Genomic DNA, 16852 nt, shown 5'->3' with positions numbered 1-16852 from the left:
TACAGAGAAGCCATACACTATCTTGCCAATTCTCTCAGTTTTTTTTTACTTTATAAATCTGATACACCTCAAAGCAATGCAGAGCTGATACCTGTTAAAGTCTTCAACAGATTCATTTACATTGCTTCAAAATAACAGAATAAACACTTAATTCAACCCAAATATTCACATCTCAGTCTTCTCAGGGTATTTCTGGAACCTTCTGCTGGTTTTAACTGTGAATCTTCACCCAGGATTAATTAATCAAGCACATCGAGCATAGATCAGTCAACAAAGAGAAAGCGAGGACTGCAGATGCTTGAGATCAGAGTCAAAATGTGTGGCCTGACCAGCTGTGCTTTTTCAGTATCACACTTTTCAACATAGATCAGTCAACAGACCAGCATAATCGAACACAGATCAATGAAACAATTGAACACCACACACCTCTCCCTCATTTTTCGGTGTGCTGCCCTTCAGAGGTGGTTTGAATAGGAAGTTTTCCACTCTTGTGAAAAACAGGCCTCTGACTATGCAAAGGATAGAATAAACCAGAAATTGTTGGAGAAATTCCACAGGTATGGTAACATCTGTGGAGAAAAACAGAGTTAACATTTCAAGTTCCAAATGATTCTTCCTTGGAACAGAATCTACAGTTTTTTTGCTTTTATGGAAAAGGTGAAGTTCCGACCCAACTTTAGGCAGACCATTTCACCTGCCTGACATGTATTTAGTAATAAAATTAGTTTCATTATCAAATTGATTATCAACTTATCCTTCCACGATTTTCTCAAAAAGATATTGATACTGAAACTTAAGTTTCACAAACCATGAGATTGATTTAAGGGCAAAAGATGAAACATTCACTAAGCGGGAACAGTAACAAAACACTCCTCAAAACCACCAACTCCTTATTTTAAAAGAGACAGAGTGGGGCAGGCCATTCACTCTGCACAAAGGAAAATGGTTTGCATTTTAATATCATTATGAGGCTGCTTTCATTCATCTTAGCATTTATTCCATTGTACCTTTTGCCAGTCAGTTTCCAGGAAACACAGCAGTTGAAAGGAGATGAGAAAAATTGAATCCATGAGGTACGTGCCTTTACAGGACGACTTATCTGTAGTAGGGACGTGTATCTGTAGTAGGGACGTGGAATAGTAGTAGACTCACCAACCTTAAGAGCATTTAAATGGTCATTGGGTAAATATATGGATGAAAATGGAATTGTGTAGGATAAATGGGCTTCAGATTGGTTCCATAGGTCAGTGCAACATCGAGAACCGAAGGGCCTGTACTGCAGTGTAATGTTACATGTTCTATCCGTCAGGAGGAGCAGGCATGACAAAAAAACTGCAGTTGCTGTAATCGAAAATAGACGAACAGGAGGCTAGAAGAACACAGCAAGCTAGGCAGTATCAGGAGGTGGAGAAGTCAACATTTCGGGTATTAGCCCTTCTTCAGAATGAGCTGTGGGGATAAAGGGAGCTAAAGATAAAGAGAGTGGGGTGGGTGGGGTGTGGAGAGTAGCAGAGTGGTGAGGAAGTTATAACTGGACATAGGTACTGTGTAGGAACTGTTTAGTTGATGGGAAGGATGAATCCAATTGGTAGCTGGAAGGAACGGTGGGTAGATGGAATGGAAGGGGAGAGGTGGGGCTGGAAAGAGAGCCGGGGGGATGGGTGGGAAGGTTGTTTGAAACTGGAGAACTCAAGGTTGAGTCCTCTGGGCTGTAACATGCCCAGGTGGAAGATGAAGCATTGTTCCTCCAATTTGCAATCTGTTTCACTGCGGCAATGGAGGAGGCCAAGGATGGATACGTCGGAGGGGGAATTGAAATGGATGATGACTGGGAGGTCAGGCTGGCTGTTACAGACCTGGAAAAAATGCTCGGCAAAATGGTCACCTAGTCGCTGTTGGATCTCAGCATTGTAGAGGAGATGCTGGTGATCCTCTGTCTCATGTGGAAGGACTGCTTAGGGTCCTGGATGGAGGTGAGGGAGGTGGTGTCTATTCTCGGCCATTAAACAAAGTGCAGCAGCTTTTCTTTAATGGACTGCAGTTGTTGTGCCAGAATTTACTTATGCCGATGCATTGTGGTTGTTTTGTTCCAGATTGGCCACTGACTGATCTCATTCCTCAAACTGTTTCAAGTGGCTCAGATCCTCTTGGCATTTGTTGTTTTGTTCTTTCAGAGTTTTCAGTTTATTCTAAAGTTTTGGTTTATAGTGTAACTTCTACTAATTCTTATAAGGTTTTAGCCTTTCCTTTGTCCAGCGTATTTTCTCCTTCATTGTCTGCTCCCGTGTTGTCTATTTTCGACAACTTCTTTCTTTTTGCTTGGTTTTCTTGTAGCGTTCCCATTTGTTGCATCATTGGATGTATGGATTCCCCTGCTTTCTGCTAGAGTCCTTACACAAGCATTTCATTCTTCACATTTGTTTTTAAATTGGTAATGAGTGATTTGCAGCTTCTTATAATGTGTATTGTGCATCTCCAACTGTTTTTTTTCAGGTCTGTCATTTTTTCCAGCATTGCTCTGAGCTCAAACTGATTCTATAACTGCTCCTACTGAGTTTGATCTGTCTTATGTGTGAGTTGCTCTAATCTTCCTGTTCACAGACAATCTTTTCATTGGATTGATGATGCAGAGTTGTAGTCTATCCTGCTTTCATTCTTTGTGAGGTTTGAGAAGATTTGTAGCTCAGGTTGAGGTGCTGGATGTAGGTTTGCTCGCTGAGCTGGAAGGTTCATTTCCAGACATTTCGTCACCCTACTAGGTAACATCTTCAGTGGGCCTCAGGAGAAGCACTACACATAATTCCTGCTTTCTATTTATATGTTTGGGTTTCTTTGAGTCGGTATTGTCATTTCCTGTGGTGACTCATTTCCTGCAGTGATGTCATTTCCGGTTCTTTTTCTCAGGAGTAGATGGAGTCTAACTTGATGTGTTTGTTGATAGAGTTCCGGTTGGAATGCCAAGCTTCTAGGAATCCTCATGCTTGTCTCTGGTTGGCTTGTCCCAGGATGGATGTGTTGTCCCAGTCGAAGTTCTCCCAGTTGTCCCAGACACCAAACAAAATTAATGTCATTTATAAAATACCGCGCAAGGACTGTAACAAACACTACATTGGACAAACAGGCAGAAAACTAGCCACCAGGATACATGAACATCAACTAGCCACAAAACGACATGACCCTCTCTCACCAGTACTCTTACATAGAGGTAAGGAAGGAAACCACTTTGACTGGAAAAACACATCCATCTTAGGATAAGCCAAACAGCTACATGCACAAGAATTCCTAGAACCATGGCATTCTAACTGGAACTCTACCAACGAACACATCAAGTTAGACCCCATCTACCATCCCCTGAGAAAAAGAACCAGAAATAACATCACCACAGGAAATGACATCACCACAAGAAACAACAACACCAACCCAGAGAAATCTAAACATATAAATAGAAAGCAGGAATTATGTGCTCTGCTTCGCCTGATATCCACTGAAGATGTTACCAAGTAGGGTGACAAAACGTCTGCAAATGACCTTCCAGCTCAATGAGCAAACCTGCATCTAGATTCATTCTTTGTCTTTCATTTAATCAGTTTTATGAGCTGAGTGGAGGTATCCCCTAAAGATTTCTCCAGCTCAGAAACAAAACCTACATTTTAGACTTATCCTGAACTAGTTATTCAGCCTTTTTCTATGAAACATTTTCTCCCGTATCCCAAATAGCTCAAACATTAATTGCTTTAATTCAGAAGTAAGTGAAGTGCCCCATTTTTCTGTCATTTTCAGTTCTGCAGAAGTTTTCCTTTCGTAATTTTTCTGATGTTCGCTGATTCCATGAATTGTGACTAGTGCAATATCCCAGTATGTCGTTAGGCGTGTGTCTGCTGGTTCAGCAGTGTCTATGTTGTCAAACTTCTGTCATACTTAGGTGGATTGTTTGTACTTACACTCCAGCACATTGGGCCTGCGCATGGCATTAGTGAACTGTGGTATGCTGAAAGGTTTACATCAAAAGGTTCCATCTACATAGGTACATGTTTTTTTCAACTTGAAAAGGTGATGTACTGATACATTCCCTGTGTCAATCATAGCTAATAATGAATTGTCACCAGTTTTCTGAGAATGGATAATGTGAATTTCTGCAAACATTTCAGATGACGTGCTGACACGAACGTTTTTCACAAAATTGACCGTTTAACATGTGTTAGCTCTTTCTCTGTGGATGCTATCACTCCAAACACTGTTTAAATGTTTTGAATTCTGTTAGAAGCATGTTGTCCCAGTTTAAGCTAGGGACGTTTTGTGGGTGTTTTGACGATATGTTTTTGACCTTCCCTTGCTTGCTATCAATCCAGCGTATGCCCCAATCACTTGCCTTTCTCAAGTGAGTTAACTTGACCAATTGCTAAAGATTTGCCTGCTTACCAGCAATATTCTCCAAAGCTGTGACAAAGATATGAGGGGTTATCTCATTCCGTTTAGCACAATTTAAGACTGTTCAATAAGTGACTCATTTGTTGATGAACATGCTTGCTGGTGGTTCAAACATGATCATCCTCGTCAGCACAGTATCGTCTGTCACCCTTCGTCATGTCATGTTCATGATAATGGTTCAATAACCAGTTGCTTGCAATGAATTGATTAATTCCATGGGTTAGTCTCTTGAACATTAAAACACATCACAAATTATGAATCAGATATTTCAGTAAATCACTTGATGCTTGTAACCTCACAGTAGACTAACTACCAGTGATAGTCACAACATTGTATACACACAGAACATGGAATCTTTAAAAAGGATTTATCTTAAAGGCAATAATATACGAGCAATACTTATTCTGTGAAACGTTTTGTGGCTTCAGTTCATCAGACACCAAGGCATTCCCCATACGCTTCAAAGCATCTCGGACTGCATGACCGGAAAAGTTTTCGAGTGATTACAGCAAATCTTCTCCAGTTTGATATCCTGCTGGATATAAAATCTGTTTTTTCTTAACTTCACTTGTGGGAAGTGGGCGTCAACAACATTTATTGCCTGACCCTAGTTGCCCTTAAGATGTGCTATCATGTTATTGTTGGAACTATTCTGAACAGCTCAGAGTGTGTCCCATAACAGTGCATCTTATACTAAGTACTATACTATCAATTTGGCCAAACTGGATGATATAAGCATTCTGGTGCGCATTATCTACGTGTTGAACTATTTTTTTTATCATTTCCTATCTTTCAATGACCAGCATGCAAAAAGACAATAATAAATAATACTTGTATTTACATTGATTTTGAAACAGTACAAAAGACTTCACTTAATTAATCATTTTCTTTTTCAGACTAGCGAATACTGTAGACAAACACTTTAGGTAAAATGCACTAGTGGCATCCTACAAACATTAATGAGTGGAATGGACAATTAATGTGCTATTCTGTTTGGGTCTCCCTCACAAAATATTTGTTTTTGAATTGACTGGGATAGCAACTTTTGCTTCTATGAATAATACAATATGGAACTGGGAAATCAGAGCAATTACAGAAACATGGCTCAGGGATGGTCAGGACTGGCAGCTTAATGTTCCAAGATACAAATGCTACAGGAAGGATAGAAAGGGATGCAAGAGAGGAGGGGGAGTGTCATTTTTGATAAGGGATAGCATTACAGCTATGCTGAAGGAGGATATTCCTGGAAATACATTCAGGGAAGTTATTTGGGTGGAACTGAGAAATAAGAAAGGGATAATCACCTTATTGGGATTGTATTACAGACCCGCTAATAGTCAGAGGGAAATTGAGAATCAAATTTGTAAGGAGATCTCAGCTATCTGTAAGAATAATAGGTTATGGTAGGGGATTTTCACTTTCCAAACATAGACTGGGACTGCTATAGTGTTAAGGGTTTAGATGGAGAGGAATTTGTTATGTGTGCACAAGCAAGTCTCTGATTCAGTATATGGATGTACCTATTAGAGAAGGTGCAAAACTTGACCTACTCTTAGGAAATAAGGCAGGGCAGGTGACTGAGGTGTCAGTGGGGGAGCACTTTGGGGCCAGCGACCATAATTCTATTAGATTTAAAATACTGATGGAAAAGGATAGACCAGATCTAAAAGTTGAAGTTCTAAACTGGAGAATGGCCAATTTTGACGGTATTAGGCAAGAACATCAAAAGTTGATTGAAGGCAAATGTTCACAGGTAAAGGGATGGCTAGAAAATGGGAAGCCTTCAGAAATGAGATTACAAGAATCCAGAGAAAGTATATTCCTGTTAGGGTGAAAGGAAAGGCTGGTAAGTATAGGGAATGCTGGATAACTAAAAGAGTTGAGGGTTTGGTTAAGAAAAAGAAGGAAGCATATGTCAGGTATAGACAGAATAGATTGAGTGAATCCTTAAGAGTATAAAGGAGGTAGGAGTACACTTAAGAGGGAAATCAGGAGGGCAAAAAGGGTTCATGAGATAGCTTTGGCAAATAGAATTAAGGAAAATCTAAAGGGTTTTTACAAATACATTAATGACAAAAGGGTAAGTAGAAAGAGAATAGGGCCCCTCAAAGATCAGCAAGGCGCCTTTGTGTGGAGCCGCAGAAAATGGGGGAGATAATAAATGAGTATTTTGTATCAGTATTGACTGTGGAAAAGAACATGGAAGATATAGAATGTAGGGAAATAGATGGTGACATCTTGAAAAATGTCCTTATTAAGAGGAGGAAGTGCTGAATGTCTTGAAACACATAAAGGTGGATAAATCCCCAGGAACTGATCAGGTGTATCCTAGAATTCTGTGGGAAGCTAGGGAAGTGATTGATGGGTCTCTTGCTGAGATATTTGTATCATCAGTAGTCACAGGTGAGGTGCTGGAAGACTGGAGGGTGGCTAACATGGTACCACTATTGAAGAAAGGTGGTAAGGATAAGCTTGGGAACTATAGACCAGTGAGCTTGACGTCGGTGGTGGGCACGTTGTTGGAGGGAATCCTGAAGGACAGGGTGTAGATGTGTCTGGCAAGACAAGGACTGATTAGGGACAGTCAACCTGGCTTTGTGTGTGGGAAATCATGTATCACAAACTTGATTGAGTTTTTTGAAGAAGTAACAAACAGGTTTGAGAGGGCAGAGCGGTAGACATGATCTATATGAACTTCAGTAAAGCATTCGACAAGGTTCCCCATGGGAGTCTGGTGAGCAAGGTTAGATCACATGTATTACAGGAAGAATTAGCCATTTGGATACAGAACTGGATCAAAGATAGAAGACAGAGGGTGGTGGTGGAGGGTTGTTTTTCAGACTGGATGCCGGTGACCAGTGGAGTGCCACAAGATTCGGTGCTGGATTCACTACTTTTCGTCATTTATATAAATGATTTGGATGTGAGCATAAGACGTATAGTTAGTAAGTTTGCTGATGTCACCAAAATTGGAGGTGCAGTGGACAGGGAAGAAGATTACCTCAGATTACAACAGGATCTTGATCAGATGGGCCAATGGGCTGAGAAGTGGCAGATGGAGTTTAATTCAGATAAATGTGAGGTGCTGCATTTTGGGAAAGCAAATCTTAGCAGAACTTATATACTTAATGGTAATGTCCTAAGGGAGTTTTGCTGAACAGAGAGACCTTGGAGTGCAGGTTCATAGCTCTTTGGAAGTGGAGTCACAGTTAGATAGGATAGTGAAGAAGGTGTTTAGTATGCTTTCCTTTATTGGCAAGTGCATTAAGTATAGGAGTTGGGAGGTCACGTTGTGGCTGTACAGGATGTTGGTTAGGCTACTTTGAGTATTGTGTGCAGTTCAGATCTCCTTCCTATTGGAAAGATGTTGTGAAACTTGAAAGAGTTCAGAAAAGATTTACAAGGATGTTGCCAGGGTTGGAGGATTTGAGCTATAGGGAGAGGTTGAATAGGTTGGGGCTGTTTTCCCTGGAGCATTGGAGGCTGAAGGGTGACCTTATAGAGGTTTATAAAATCATGGGGGGCATGGATAGGATAAATAGACAAAGTCTCTACACTGGGGTGAGGGAGTACAGAACTAGAAGGCATAGGTTTAGGGTGAGAGGGGAAATATATAAAGGAGACCTAAAGGGCATATTTTCATGCAGAGGATGGTACATGTATGGAATGAACTCAAGGTTTGTGCGAAGATTTGTAGCTCGGGTGCTTGTTGTTGTGGTTCTGTTCGCCGAGCTGGAAGTTTTTGTTGCAAACGTTTCGTCCCCTGGCTAGGTGACATCATCAGTGCTTTGGAGCCTCCTGCGAAGCGCTTCTTTGATGTTTCCTCCAGTATTTATAGTGGTCTGTCCTTGCCGCTTCCAGTTGTCAGTTTCAGCTGTCCGCTATAGTGGTTGGTATATTGGGTCCAGGTCGATGTGTTTGTTGATGGAGTTTGTGGATGAATGCCATGCCTCCAGGAATTCCCTGGCTGCTCTCTGTCTGGCTTGCCCTATGATAGTAGTGTTGTCCCAGTCAAATTCATGTTGCTTGTTATCTGCGTGTGTGGCTACTAGGGATAGTTGGTCATGTCGTTTCGTGGCTAGTTGATGTTCATGTATGCGGATTGTTAGCTGTTGACCTGGACCCAATATACCAACCACTACAGCGGACAGCTGAAACTGACAACCGAACAGAACCACAACAATGGAATGAACTGCTAGAGGAAGTGGTAGAGGCTAGTACAATTGCAACTTTTAAAAGGCATCTGAATGGGCATATGAATTGGAAGGGTTTACTTGACTAACTGTGGCTTTTCTCCCTTCCTATAACTGCCATCCATCACACCACCGAGCTCCTATAAATTGCTTATTGCATCTAACTGTTGCTCCAACCGGTCCATGTGATCTGATAGGATTTGCAACCAAAGACACTTCCTGCAGACAAAATCATCAGTAACATGGAAACTCTCCCTAAGCTCCCATATCCAATGGGAAGAGCACATCACTGTACAAAAGGCTATCTTTGCTCCTCCACAATTTATAGACCCAGAAAATAGCACCATCTAATTGTTTCTAAGAAATACTACTCTGGACTAACTTAGTACCTATAATTATATTTTTAAAATTTCATGAAGAGACAGATCTCAATGAAACATATAATCAAGAAAGAACCCACACTACTCACTATTGTAGATTTACAGCAAGGTTACACTTAAAAACTCTGAACTGATCTGTTCTAAGTCACACACGAATGATTTGGAAAACTAAAGCAACTGTGCCTTCCACCTGCACCCTGGAGTGGGTAGTAAACTATCTTCCAGAACTGTTGCTGCCCATGTGCTGCACTTACCCTATACTTCCTGCAGCACTAGAGGATTCACGCCAAGGACGATATACCCCACTCTGGGCAGGACTCGCAACATGTCAGGGCCTCTAACCACAAATGCACCAGGGTCACCTGACCAAGGTTGAAGGCTAATTGGGATTCTTGTGGGTCAGACTCTCTCTACCCAGCTACAGACCATGGGACTACACCTGGACATACTGTGCGAGTTAGTAAACCATCTGACGGCAGATTGGTTACACAAGTGGCATGTCATTGTAAGAACATTATCACTTTTTGTCAGTAGCTGTGTGTGTGTGTGTGTGTGTGTGTGTGTGTGTTTGTGTGTGTGTCTGGTATTAACCCAACCTAGTTATCAATAATGCTGCAGGATGGTTCATCGTTCAAAATGTGAAGTGACCAGGTTCTGTACCATGTGCAGGCAATGGGTAAATCAAAGGTGATAGCTACATTGGCAACTGCGGTCAATGTTTCCAGGAAGCAAAGCATTGTTATTGAATGAAGGGCATTGGTGGCATTGGCTCATAATATTTCATTGGTTAATAGTGCTTGGATTAAGGATTTTGAATGCACGTGATAAGCTAATGCTTAAGATTTACATAACATGTGGCGTGTTTCAGATTCAGTGTATGGGGGTCTGTGTAATGTTGTTGTCTTTTGCAAGTTCTTACATCACTCAAACTTAAGCTTCCTTCCTCACAGGATAAACCACTCAACCTTCCCACTCCAGCCATAATCATCTCCATTCTGTTATTTACAGCAGAATAGAAGGAAACAGCATTCAGCCCTCAAAAGTGTGTCTCAGGATCAGTTTGTTAGTATTGGTGAAGCCTCAAATATGAACATTTGCTTTTCAGTAGTCCTCCATGTCAAGCTATAGGCTTTAAACTTCCTTAAGCACCCACTCTATCTGTCCAACCAAATCTCCACCTGCTCATTCCTCAACCCCCATCCCCAAAATGCCAGGCATATTGGGTAAACATAAAAACTTGAAAGAACTGTGGATGCTGTAATTCAGAAACAACAAACAGAAATTGCTGGAAAAGCTCAGCAGGTCTGGCAGCATCTGTCGAGAGAAATCAGAGTGAACATTTCGATCAGGTGACCCTTCCTCAGATTTCTCTCCTTGAGCGCTGTCAGACCTTCTGGGCTTTTCCAGCAATATCTACATTGGGTAAACATGCCAAGTATGTCAGCGCATTGCTTCCTCCATCGAAGTCAGGGTACTATTTACAGTAAATTTCCTCTCCCACCCGATTGCATTACCCTTCCCTTCAATGCTGTCTTGTCACCCCACGTTATATATTGAGTTGTTCCCCTCCCCCATTTGAATACCTTTTACATTAAACATACAGCCTGCAAGCCTAGAATTGATTTCCCCACATTCCCTCCTGCAGCAGTGACCTGTGATAAACCTCCCTTTGACTGTTTATGGACAGACCCATAAGACAGACCATGACCTCTTGAGTGACTTAGCCAGACAGCCCTCAGCAATAAGTGACAAGATCTGACTGAGATCTGCACAGCTCCACAAGAGCGTTCATATCACTCCCCAGACTGTTTGAATGGGGACACAAAACTGACCATGGCCTTGTCCCAGATTGTATAATTAAAGACCCCTGGTCTATAACCACCGTGAGTGACCAACTAGCCACGCTCAAGCTCCCGAACTGATGTAGGAGACTACCCTTCACTCACTGACCTAGGATCCCTTGACTGAAGGCTGTTTCCCTTGGTCTTGAGTGAAGACTGCTCCCCTTTGACTTTGAGGTTTAGTGTTTTGGTTGAAACACTGCAGTGAATTAGTCGTGTTCACCTTCGTCACATGCTGTATTTGTGCAATTGATATAACAGGGGTGATATGCAGCACCGTGTCCACCCTGTTGACTGAAAGCTGCTAGCAACCGTGACAGACAAGTACTTTACTGTGCTGTAAGCTGAGAGGGCAGATTGCCAAAAGGCAAGGCAGGGATGCTGTGAGAGTCAAAGTAAGTTCAGAGTGAGTGAGCATTAAGAGACCAAATAAGCCAACCTGAGATGCATCCTGGTCCAATTAAATTTAAATTAAAATTACTTACAGTGTGGAAACAGGCCCTTTGGCCCAACACGTCCATGCTGACCCGCCGAAGAGCAACTCACCCAGACCCATTCATTTACCCCTTCACCTAACACTACAGGCAATGTAGCATGGCCAATTCACCCTAACCTGCACATTTTTGGACTATGAGAGGAAACTGGAGCACCCAGAGGGTACCCACGCAGGCATGGAGATCGTGCAAACTCCATACAGACAGTTACCTGAGGCAAGAATTGAACCCAGGTCTCTGGCGCTGTGAGGCAGCAGTGCTAACCACTGTGCCACCATGCCACCCAATGTGTGAGCTGGGTGCCTGGCCCTGCATCCAAACTGTCCTGGCAGCAGCATTGCAATGTGAGATGAAGTATAACATTAAAATGCAGAGCTGGGCTATGAGTGGAATATAGATGTGCCAAGATGATCCGGTGAGACTGGTATTTGTTGGTGCCAATGTCTTTGGACATGGGGTGTACCCAGTGACTGCCTACAGATCGTACCCTAACACATTGTTGCCAAGATAGTGGTGTAGAAGAGCAAGCACCAAACAGCAGTTGCCAGGTAACTGCTCTGACTTCCATGTGGGGAATTGTCACCATTTAGTTTCTGTCTGGTGGGTAATAGAATGCAAGACTGCATATTAACAAGGTGAGATTAAGTAATAATGAGGGTGATAATAAATGAACATCTGTACTAATAGGCCTCTTGTCACTTGTTAGCAAGCATCCCTGCCTCCAACGTCAAACACACTCTGTTGAAAAGTAGGATGTTTCATTCGCAATATCGAAAAGGGCTTCGCTGGACATCCTAACCAATTTTCATGCTATAGTCGTATGAAGCTGTGGAAGGATGGCCTGGTGTCTCAGTGGTTAGCATTGTTGCCTCACAATGCCCTGGACCCAGGTTCAATTCCAGCCTCGGTGACAGTCTGTGTGGAGTTTGTACATTCTCCCCATGTCTGCTTGGGTTTCCTTTGGGTACTCCAGTTTCCTCCCGCAATCCAAAAGCATGCACATTAGATGAATTGGCTGTGCTCAATTGTCCATAGTATAGGTTATTAGCTAGGGGTAGATATAGGGTAGTGGAATGGGTCCAGGAGGTTTACTCTTCGGAGGGTCAGGTTGGGCTGAAGGGCCTGTTTCCACAATGTCTGGACTCTAATTCATAATTCATTAAGTGTATTGTACCTTTAAGAAAGTTAAAAGCTATCAGAACTACCTGACAGCACCAAGTGTTCTGAGCAAGATACAATGTAACCTTTTGATCCAGCAACTAGAGGAGCTGATTACCTGGAGACAAAAACAAAACAAATTTGAATTAAGTTTGTATTATACCCCAAAAATACCAAACTCCAATCAAGTTTGAATTTTGCACATTAACAATATTAAAAACCAATGACACAATCCCAATACATAGGGAGTATTAGACCGGGAAAACATGAACAGTTGGGGGAGAACTGCCAAGGCTCCAGCATCTGCAAACTACCCAGAAAATTAGCTCTCTTAGAGGTACCTTTATCGATCTGTGACCTGTGAAACAGAAATCCCTAAGAAGTAGAAAATCTACAGAGAAAGATACCAAGACAAGGTTCGAGAGCTGGTTCCTTTTGAACTTTGAATTTTGGTAAATCTTAAACGGGTGTTTTATTGTACTAGTATTATAGAAGGGAAAATAAATGACAGGTTAGAGGAAGGAGTTGTAACTAGTTGCTAGTTAATTATTTTTTGTCAGACTTTAAAAAGTAAAGTTGTTACTTTTTAATTTAAATAGTTTTTGGCCTCTCAAATTTCCACAGATTACTGCACGGTGTACATCTTTTTTGTGTTGCTGGTTTAAATTAAGCAGGGGGGTTTGCACTGTGTCTGAAGACATAGGCCATGTCATTCAGGGGTTGCGAAGATGCCATCTCGAAACTCTTCCTCAAAATGCTGCCAGTCCTGCTGAGGTTCTGAGCTGCTTAGTTCATATTAACTTTGTCAGGCAAGGGTATTGAGGGATATAGACTCAAGGTGACGAAAATGGAGTTTGGATATACAGATCAGATGTGATGTAATTGGATAGCAGACAGACTTTAGGGGCTGAATCGTCTCTTCCAATCCCTATGTTCATATACGCACCACATAATCTATTGACCTATAGTGCTATTTCTGTCCACATTTCATGCCAAGTTGACCTAAAGCAAGGTAGAGTACTTTAAGCTATCTTTCCGTTTTGCTGCACTTCTTGCCATATCAGGAAATTGAATTGTTTTGCATTATCAGTCTGCAAGATGTACACCATCAAAGATTAAGGAGTAGCTTCGAAACAATGAAGTTGCTGCAGGAAAACCATGGAGTACAATTCAATGGCATTCATCGCAGGGACCAGATCTCAAACTTGACAAGCAAGCTTCCTACCAATACAGTGCTGGGACCAATGCTGCCTTGAATCCATCAAAAGTCATTTAATTTTGTGTACTTGGCTCAAAAAATGTGGGACATTTTACTAAAAAATTACTATTATGGACAATGTTCCCAGAATGCATTTGGCTGGCAGCCAGAAATTCTTACTCAAGTAGCGACTGGAACCTAAACACCCTGATTCATCAACAACTATACAACCTAATAAGGGAATCAGAGCCCTGTGAGGACTTAATATTTTATTTTGTTTTACTTACCATATTATTTAGGCATTTAAAAATTCATTAATGTTCAATTTATTCCTTAATTTGCATTTAAATTATTGTTATATTGTAAATGTTTGTAACCGTTCTGTTGACCTAATGCATTATTTAACGGCATGTTGATAAATATCCTGCTAATATGCAACTTGGTGTTTTCTCCTCCAGATAATAAGACAACATACAAAGTGTAATTATTCTCTCCAATAAATTATGGGGTATTGTGGAAGCTGATTTAAGTGGCTGTCATCTTAGAGATTAACCAGGGCTGTCCCAAATGTGAACTTTGTTTTCACCTGTAAGATTTCCCTCTTCTTTCACTTCTATAGAATCCCTATAGTCTGGAAACAGGTCATTCGACCCATTGACCCTCCGAAGAGCATCACACCAAAGATCCACCCTTCTACTCAATGACCCTGCCTTTCCCTTGGCCAACCCTACCTTTGTTTTCGCTTTGATTTGTGGGTATCATTTTTGATTTGTGGTGTTCATGCACCAGCCCCAGAAAGTACAGGCTCAATAAATGAAACATATCCATAGTTTGGCAAATGTCATCACTTTTATCACTTCACAGCTCAGAGCCCTTATCGTACCAATCCTGAATGGGTACGTGGTGTCACTTGGCACTCCATTTGGCTGCAGCTGAGATTTCTATCAAGAGACGGAGGATCAAAGGTGCTGTTCTTAATGCTGGGAGTTTTGAAGCATGGTAGACGGAAATCTGTGGGCTTGCATCCTGGAAGCTGTGGGCCCGGTGTTGGGATCCAGTTACCGGACTCACTTCCTGCCACCTCCCTCAACGGTTCATTGTGGTTCAGTTGGTTTTCAGGTGGCACACTGGAGACTCAAGCGCATAGTCTGGACTGGCACGGCTAAGTGAAGCCATGCTGGTTGAGGTGCCATTTTTCAGCTGAGATGCTAAGAGGCTCTGCTTGCCTTCTATTCTCGACGTGAAAGATCCCATAAAACCATTGGAAGGTAATATTTGAGATGGCAGCTCTTCGGAGCAGAGGCAGACACTGCTAATGATGGTATATAAAATCATAGGACAGTGCAGCACAGAAGGAAGCCACTTGACCGATCAATTTGATTTTGGACTTCTCAAAAATCTTTCATATTAGTCCTATTCCCCCAGTCTTTCACCATATCCCAGCAATGTTTCTCTCCTTCAAGCGTCTATCCAGTACCCTTTTGAAAGCTCCACTATAGCTCCTCGGTTTGAAACCTTGAAACCTCCATAAATAGATGACTTGTCCAAACAGATAATTGCACTTAATCTCAAGTCTTAACACGGGCATAGAACATCACAAAGTGTTTGTCCCATTTAAGGACATCAACTGTGAATACAATTCTTCATGTCCAAATGAGGGGCTATTGGATACCATGGAGAGATTCCCATTGAGCGTACAGTGCTCTGTAACAGCTGGCACAATGGCATAGCCCAGCACTGCACAGTGTCACAGGCTTGGTGGGACGGAGGTTCTAAATGCCACATCACCGTGGTCCTGATCTCAAAATCTAGGCAGGATCCCCAAAGGGGCCGGGAAGTTAAAATGGGGAATATGCAGGATCATTGCTCAGTTCCTCTTACACATGCTATATAAGGTAACGGTTCTGAAAGGGTTCATTTTGGAGGCTGCATTAACCACCTAATCTGATGTCATCTTCGGACATCTTTTGTGTTTTGTATCGTTTTAAGCACTTGGGAGAGGAAAAGCAGATTAGCTTTGGATCTTAAAGAATCCAGAGGAATTCCTACTAAAGGGCATAGGTTTAGGGTGAGAGGGGAAAGATATAAAAAAGACCTTAGAAGCAACTTTTTCACGCAGAGGGTGGTACGTGTATGGAATGAGCTGCCAAAGGAAGTGGTGGAGGCTGGTACAATTCCAACATTTAAAAGGCATCTGGATGGGTGTATGAATGGGGAGGGTTTGGAGGGATATAGGCCGGGTGCTGGCAGGTGGGACTAGATTGGGTTGGGATATCTGGTCAGCATGGACCGAAGGTTCTGTTTCTGTGCAGTACATCTCTATGATTCACCCACCCTGCACATCTTTGGACTGAGGGAGGAAACCCACACAGACATGGGGAGAATTTGTAAACTCCACAGAGACAGTGAGCTGAGGCTGGAATTGAACCTGGGTCCCTTGCGCTGTGATGCAGCAGTGCTAACTGCTGAGCTGCCACGCCACCCAACTTGTGTTTTGAATGATTTGAAGTGATGGGTAGCTTTGGGGAGATGTTGGCGTAGTGGTAGTATCACTGGTTTAGTGATGAAGATTGATGTACTCGTAACATGGGTTTGAATCTCACATCAAATGAATTATTTCTTACATAGCACTATACTCTGAGTTGTTTCATAACTGAGTTCTTTCTTAGTCATATGTGTTGTCAGTTTGGATCATAACTCTCTAGTAGCAGAACCACCTAAGTACAGTGGATGGTTCCAATTCTCTCGAATCAGACATAGGTTCTTCATTAGATTTCAAGCTTGAATTATGTTGTCTTGTTTGTTGAAGCTATGATTGGGCAATGGGGGGGGGGTTTCTGAAGAGCCAAGATACTCCCATCGCATGCACATATCCTGCTAGGTATCAATTCAGCATTCAGAGTTCTCCTCTTCCCTCACTGAGGTGTCCCTAAAGATGTAAATATGGGTGGTCATTCATTTTGTTTTTTTCCCAAGGAACATAGGTATCACCACCCATCTATAACTGCCCTTGAACTGAAAGCCTTGTTTAGCCATTTCAAAGGATAGTTTCGGGGTTTACCACATTGCTATGGACCTGGAGTTTCATGTAGGCCAGATCAGGTAAAGTGACATATTCTAAAGGGCAGTAGTCAACCAGATGGGTTTTTAAAAGCAGAAA

The sequence above is a fragment of the Hemiscyllium ocellatum genome, chromosome 25 (genome assembly GCF_020745735.1).
Source record: "Hemiscyllium ocellatum isolate sHemOce1 chromosome 25, sHemOce1.pat.X.cur, whole genome shotgun sequence".
NCBI classification, from domain to species: Eukaryota; Metazoa; Chordata; class Chondrichthyes; order Orectolobiformes; family Hemiscylliidae; genus Hemiscyllium; species Hemiscyllium ocellatum.
Note: the sequence above shows the minus strand (reverse complement) of the source record.